We start from the raw sequence: 8,250 nt of genomic DNA, 5'->3' as shown, positions 1-8,250 counted from the left end.
ACATGACAAATCAGAATTCTTTTGAAAATCATGTTCTATTCCATTGAAAAAATTAGTTATCTTTATTTTTGTACTCTATGCCAAGTTACCATAGAGTTCATAATTCAGTGAACTCCTACCTGCCTTTAAATTCCTAGCGATTCTCGCAGGCAGCACCCGAGTGGAAGCGTGTTGTATGTAAATGGCGGCCGAGTCTCATACATACAAACATGATGTTTCAGCAACTAGTTGCACTCAGGAGACGGGAACCAAGATGGAAACTACCTATAAATGGATAATGTGACGTTTTAACGTAGTTATTCTATGGATCTTTAAAAATTATCTCTCTCTTTTGCCTGAACCAGTCCCGGTACCAATAGGAAAAGGAATAGGACCACTCCATCTCTTGCCCATGCATTTCGTAAAAGGCGACTAAGAAATAGGCTTATATAAGGCAATGGGCTATCAACCTGTCACTATTTGAATCACCAGTTTTATAAACAAGTATTGTATTACAGTTTAAATTCACCTGTTATTTTCTGCCTACCTCTCTAAGAAAGAGACGTGAATTTATGTATGTTTGTATGTTCACACTACACGTTGTCATTGTCCTCGGTGAGTTTGACCTAGAATGGTAAGTAGCCTCGTAAACATGTCATGACTTGCTGGCTCTTGGCACTGCATCCAGTGTAAATCTCACCTAGCTTGGCTCGCAATTGTGTTTGGACCGTTAATCGACATCCACAACAGATTATGACCAAGTTTACTAAATTTACTAAAAGGGTATGTTAAGATGGTTCGGTCATGTGGAGAGGATGAATGAAAGCAGGTTGACTAAGCAGATATACAAGGAGAGTGTGGAGGGAAAGGTCGGAGTTGGAAGACCTAGACGAACGTATCTTGATCAAATTAAGGACGTCCTGGTAAAGGGTCAGGTCAAAAGTACCCGAAACCGCCGAGCTTGTATGAAGAGAGTTATGAATGTGGATGAAGCGAAGGAAGTATACAGAGATCGTGGCAAGTGGAAAGAGGTAGTCTCTGCCTACCTCTCCGGGAAAGAGGCGTGATTTTATGTATGTATGTATGTTTACTAATATATATGTATGTATGTATGTTTACTATACTATGTTTACTAAATTATTACATACATATAATATCAAACATACATATAAGCTATATCCCTTCTGGGGTAGACAGAGTCAACAGTCTTTAAAAGACTGATAGGCCACGTTAAGCTGTTTGGCTTTTATGAAATAACTAAATTAATAACTGGTTTATGTTACCGTTCACCGTGGTTACATCCTCAATACTTTAGTGTGACTTTAATATATTTTAATACTAGAGGCCGCCCGCGACTTCGTCCGCATGGAAACCCTATCAATCCCGCGGGAACTCTGGGATAAAAAGTAGCCTATGTGTTATTCTGGGTCTTCAACTACCTACATACCAAATTTCATGGTAATCGGTTCAGTAGTTTTTGCGTGAAAGAGTAACAAACATCCATACAAACTTTCGCCTTTATAATAGTAGTAGGATTAAATTTTTATATCTGTTTAAAAATTTTCATAATATGATATCACGTTCTTTTTTATTAACATGACATAATCACGTCTATACCCCTTGCGGAAACAGAGCCAACAGTCTTAAAGGCTATAAGAAAAATCCCAAGTGTACAAGCCTTAGTCGCCTTTTACGACAACCATGGCAAAGCGATGGATGTGATGTGGTCGTATTGTTTTCTATATTGGTGCCGGTAACCACACGGCGCGCCTCAAATGAAAATTATTTATCAGATATTAATTATTGTGTTCAACAAAACTCGAACCTGGATCAAGTTAGATACCAACTTCCCGGGCGGAACGATGGCCACTAAATCAACGAGTCCATTGGCTGGTGTAGATGCGCTGATAGCGCCGATATGAGCTGATTGCGATGCGCACGCGATCCCGGTAGAGATTAATGAACTGTTCGCACCTGACGTATCTATTGTTTTCACTATCTTGCCAGTTTGTTGAGCAGTTTTGAAACTAAGAATCATAATCGTCGACCTCGGCGACGCAGTAGTAACGATCTTGCCTTTTCATGAAGTGTACTGGATTCAAACTAATGTGTGATCAAGAAAAAAAGAGATCATTCTCTCATCGGCTGGATGGAATAGATGATTCTATTAAAAATAGTGCCGTGTGGTCCGGCACCAATACAAGAATTGGATCACTCTATCTCTTTCCCATGGCGTACAACGGCGACTAAGGTATAGGCTTAGAAACTTGGGATTCTATTTTTAGGCGATGGGCTGTCACTATTTAAATCTCAATTCTATCATAAAGCCAAATAGCTGAACGTGGCCTATCAGTCTTTTCAAGACTGTCGGCTCTGTCTAGCCCGCAAAGGATATAGACATGACCATGTATGTATGTATGTATTAAAAATACAATAATGCTGCGCTAACAATGAAATGTTTAAAAAAAATAACAATAACATACTGACTTTGGGTCTGGCTAAATCTGTTTAAATTGTCCCAAAATACATATTTATTTTATTTATTCACGCTCACCGCCGTTATTAAGGACAGACAGCCAACACAATACATATTACACACGCTTAAATATCCCAAATCCTCTGTGATAGAAACTCGTGGTGAATTTCGCAGAAACGTTGTGATACGTCACCGAAAATAAACACACGATCCATTTTTTTTTGTTCATAATTTGCTTTGTGAGGAATCATAATGCCCCAGTTAAATCCCCGATTCGTAAATAGCGACTAAACATTGTGACGGATATAATTAAATGCTCGTTGCCATGGCGTTTGATAAAGACGGGCATAATGCTAATTAATTATTACCGGATTTGATATAATCTTGAAACAGAAGTTGTCAAAAGATTCTTTGAAGTGTGGCGTTCCTCAGGTAACTTGGCTGCCGTGCCGGGATCCCATTTATAAGGTTTTAGGGGCGAGAGGAAACCATGGAACATTTTGTATTCAATTCGTAACTGTATTCTACTTTCATTACGTAGGAATAAAATATTATCTTGGTCATTATATTTATCCTTTTTCTGAGGTACAATTACGTTTTGGAGGTACTATAGCGCTAGTGGAAAGAGGTAGTCTCTGCCTACCCCTCCGGGAAAAAGGCGTGATTTTATGTATGTATGTATAGCGCTAGTTTAATAATCGCGTTCATATAAATCGACAGTATTTGAATCTCAATTCTATCATTAAGCCAAATAGCTGAACGTGGCTATTGAGTCTTTTCAAGACTGTTGGTTCTGTCTACCCCGCAAGGGATATAGACGTGACCAAATGTATGTATGTATTTTTTCATTAAGCCATCACCACGGCCACGGCCTCTGTGGCGTAGCGGTAATACGCTTTTCTATGACACCGGAAGGTCCCGGGTTCGAATCCCGGTCAGGGCATAATGAGGAACAAACTTTCTCTGATTGGTCTGGGTCTTGGATGTTTATCTATCTAAGTATTTATTATAAAATATAGTATCGTTGAGTTAGTATTATATCTCGTAACACAAGTTTCGAACTTACTTCGAGGCTAACTCTGTGTAATTTGTCTCGTATATATTTATTTATTTATTATACAGCTGAACGTGACCTTTCACTCATTTCAAGACTGTTAACTCTATCTACCTCACAAGGAATATCTTTGTAATAACATTTTTGTATACATATATGCAAATAAAAGTTTGATGTTTGAAGTTATATGCAAAGTACCAGGAACCACACGGCGCCGACGCAGTCTTGCCTTCAAAGCTTGGACGTCGGATTCGGAAGCATGTAAATTGGTGTTTATCGGGGGCCGTCGGCGGTGTTCGGGAGATACAGCCGTGACCACAATAGCTCGTCACCGCTCATTATGCAGTCCCAGCTTCATCCCGTAAAGCACCTTCGCTAACATAAGGTGCGATATTCGGAAATTAGGGAAAAAAAGGAACAGAGCCTCTGGGTCTTTTTCTTATGAATATCGTAAACGGCGACATATATATAGCCTTATAAACTTGGGATTCTTCTTTTAGGCGATGGGCTAGCAACCTGCCACTATTTGAGTCTCAATTCTATCATCAAGCCAGGTAGCTGAGCGTGACCTATCGGTCTTTTTCAGACTGTTGGCTCTATCTTCCTCGCAAGGGATATAAACGTGATTATATGTTAGTATGTATAAAATTAATTTCGTATCGTACACAGTGAAGACTCTTAATATATGATGCGAAATTCTGGTCCTTTTTTATTCGGTTCGCAATAACGGTTACAATGCAGTCTCAGCTTTATGCAACGAACTCATCGCTAACATACATACATATGTACATAAAATCACGCCTTTTTCCCGGATGAGTAGGCAAAGACCACATCTTTCCACTTGCCAAGTTTCCTGCATACTTCTTTCGCTTCATCCACATTCATAACTCTCTTCATTTCGGATTTCGGGTACTCTTGACCTGACTCTTACATCTATTATTTATAAGTTACAAATTTTTTGTTGTAAAATTTACAGAATGTACGAGAAAATTTCATAATGGCACACCCAAGTAATATTTTTTTTTTGATATGAACACAGCACGTATGAATATATGCTACTTCTTCCTCCTGGCTTTGTCCTGGTTGCATCCTCACCTCTCTGGAGAGGAGCTCAGGGTGTGCCTTTGACCATGGAACCTGGATTGGGTAAGACTGGTTTTTACATGAAGCGACTCCCGCCTGACCTCCGAACCCTTGGAGTGGAGTGGAGTAAAGCACGTTGGAGCTCTTGATAATACACACCTGTCTGCGAACCAGAAAGTAGTAATTTCGAATAGATAGATAGATTTAATTGCTATCAAAAGACACACATATAACATTAAACATACATACATACCATCACGCCTGTCTCCCATTAGGGTAGACAGAAACTATAGATTTCCACTTGCTGCGATCCTTACAAACCTCTCCCGCTTCCTCCACACTCATTACTCTTTTCATGCATCTTCGACGACTAGCTGTGCCCGCGATTTCGTCCGCGTGGAATAGTTATTTTAGGCATCATTGATGGCCCATATTTTTCACATTTTCCATTATTTCTTCGCTCCTTATAGTTGCAGCATGATGTTATATAGCCTAAAGCCTTCCTTGATAAATGGTATATTTAACACAAAAAAAAATTCAATTCGAACCATTAATTCCTGAGATTAGCGCGTTCAAACAAACAAACAAACTCTTCAACTTTGTAATATAAGTATAGATTACGGGTACTCCAAACATCTCCATTTTTAAAACATTCGAAATTTCACATTGAACATGAACACATAAAAACATGAACCTAATAAAACACAATCGTAAACAAGTAATAAGTAAGTAGTACAAGTAGTTATAACAAGTGAATAGTCTTATTATACCGTATTATCGTCATAAGGTTAAGAATTTCAAACGACGATGATAGAGAGACCAGAATAATAACAACGCTATCAACCATTTTTCGAAGCCGGCTAAACCATCTGCAGGTATTGAAAGGAGACTTAAGAATTCTTCAACAATCCTTTACAAACAGCTATTGCCCTTTAGAATGTTGAACACAACGGGATCGGATCAACAAAGGTGCACATGTTTGTAGCGGATTTCCCATATCGTTTGTTAACCAGAATACGCAATATGGAGAGGACAGATGTGGTACTTTGTCCATCAAATCTATACTAATATTATAAAGCTGAAGAATTTGGTTGTGCTGTTTGAACGCGCTAATCTCAGGAACTACTGGTTCGAATTGAAAAATTATTTTGTGTTGAATACACCATTTATCGAGGCTTTAGGCTATATAACATCACGCTGCAACTATTAGGAACGAAGAAATAATGGAAAATGTGAAAAAACACGGGAAATCCTTCCTTCTTGGCTTCAATGATGCCCAAAATAACTATTCCACTCGGACGGAGTCGCGGACACAGCTAGTGCTATATAAAAAGTTATCGCGTGGCATTACTCTAATCGCCAAGTTGATTAATTACTCAAAATTAAAACTTTTATCGAGAATCTGCTAGAACAAAAAGGCGGGAAGGTCGCCTTCTTTATTATCCTAACGCAACTTATGAACCAGGCTCCATTGTATGAGAAAAAGGTTGTACTTCGAAGAAAATAATGACATATAAATTCAAAACAATGACGCATCTGCCTTCACGAATACTATGAACTATTATATTTATTAGCCATTCATGACTCTTTCTATATTTTATAATTAAAAAAGTTAATTTAGCGATGTAAAAAATAAAATACTTAATGCATTATGAGGTTGTTTCTTCTATAGTCTTATTATTTTGTATTATAGATCTTTCTCATACAAATGCTAACCGGTTATCGGCCGCCGGGATCCGGCGCAGGGCGGTATTTCCTGGATTTTTCCAGTTACGACCGGCCCGATACAATACTCTATCAAAGGTAAAATCTAGACGCAAAGCTCTAGGATTACTCAGTACTAATACAGTGTACTGTACACTTACTTTCATATTTTTTTTTAATATGCAAGATTTTCAATTTAGTCAACTTTCCGTTTTTTTCCTAGCACTTAAGATTATGACTACATACATACATATAACCACGTCTATATCCCTTGCGGAGTAGACAGAACCAACAGTCTTGAAAAGACTGATAACCCACGTTCAGCTATTTGGCATTAAGATAGAATTGAGATTCAAATAGTGACAGCTAGCTAGCCCATCGCCTAAAAGAAGAATCCCAAGTTTATAAGCCTACCCCTTAGTCGCCTTTTACGACATCCATGGGAGAGAGATGGAGTGGTCCTATTCTTTTTTCTGTTGGTGCCGGGAACCACACGGCGCTTATGACAAGATTTTGACTCTATGTTTTTATCGTACTTGTCATTAACATGATCAATACATTATGATAATAAGTGAGATCAGCCTGAGAGATGAGATCTGATGCAATAATTTTACCATTAGACATAAACTATCTAGGACAAATAATTGGAGCGTCGGTGGTCTAATCAATATTGTGCCGGTAAAATGCGTGATGAGCATAGAGACATATGTTCAAATCCCACCTCGGCCATGTACCAATGACTATTATGAATACTAACCGATGCTCTTACGGTGAGAGAAAAGATAGTGAGGAAACCAATACATTTAGGCAACTAGATGTGAAATCATGATCTAATACGGGTTTAAGTTTTTTGCCGTGTGGTTCCTGGTACCAATGCAAAAGAATAGGACCACACCATCTCTTTCTCATGGATGTAGTAAAAGGCGCCTAAGGGATAGGCTTACAAACTTGGGATTCTTTTTTAGGCGATGGGCTATCAACCTGTCACTATTTGAATCACAATTCTATCATTAAGGCAAATAACTGACCGTGGCCAGTCAGGCTCTGTCTACACCTCAAATGATATAAACGTGACCATATGTATGTATGTTTAAGTTTTCCTGCAAAGGTTCTTATTAGAGTCGCGTGTAAAATCATGACTCACCCAATTCAGGATCTATGGTCAAGTACGTACCCCGAATTTTCCTCCAGAGTGGTGAGGATATGACGGGAACTAAGGTCAGGTGGAAGAAATAGACTATCTAAGACAACAAAAGTTCCTTCAAAATGAAACAATAACCGCCAATACACGGTGCCATAAAACGTAACGCGTTTCATATTGACTCGATACCGCCCGTAGCGACAAACAAACGCATAAAACTTATTATATGTATCATTTAAATAATACAATAATATGCCTGTCGCTGTATAATTTTACGAGTTGCGAGACAGGGCTGGCAGCCATCTTGTCTTAATATTTCTTAGCTCTTTTTTCGGTACGTTTTCCATTGAGAAAAGACAGCATGTTTAAAATATTATTGCAGCAGCCATTATAAGTGAGTAGATTCATTTGTGAACAAGGTTACTTAAGTAAGACAGGAGTCGCATCGGATATTCTTGACTTTTAGAAAAGAACGCAATTGAGTCGTTAGCCAGATGATTATCAGATAATTTTTTATTTATATTTATTTTTATATACGGGACAAATTACACTGATTGAGTTAGCCTCGAAGTAAGTTCTAGACTTGTGTTACGAGATACTAACTCAACGATACTATATTTTATAATAAATAATTATATAGATAAACATCCAAGACCCACGCCAATCAGAAAATGTTCTTTTCTCATCATGCCCTGGCCGGGATTCGAACCCGGGACCTCCGATGCCACAGATAAGCGTACTACCGCTGCGCCACAGAGGCCGTCGATTAGATAATAGATTAGATAGCCAGATGTTTATAAGATGCCGTGGTCT

The sequence above is a fragment of the Amyelois transitella genome, chromosome 2 (genome assembly GCF_032362555.1).
Source record: "Amyelois transitella isolate CPQ chromosome 2, ilAmyTran1.1, whole genome shotgun sequence".
NCBI classification, from domain to species: Eukaryota; Metazoa; Arthropoda; class Insecta; order Lepidoptera; family Pyralidae; genus Amyelois; species Amyelois transitella.
The sequence above is the reverse complement of the archived record's forward strand: the minus strand, read 5'-3'. Positions refer to the sequence as shown.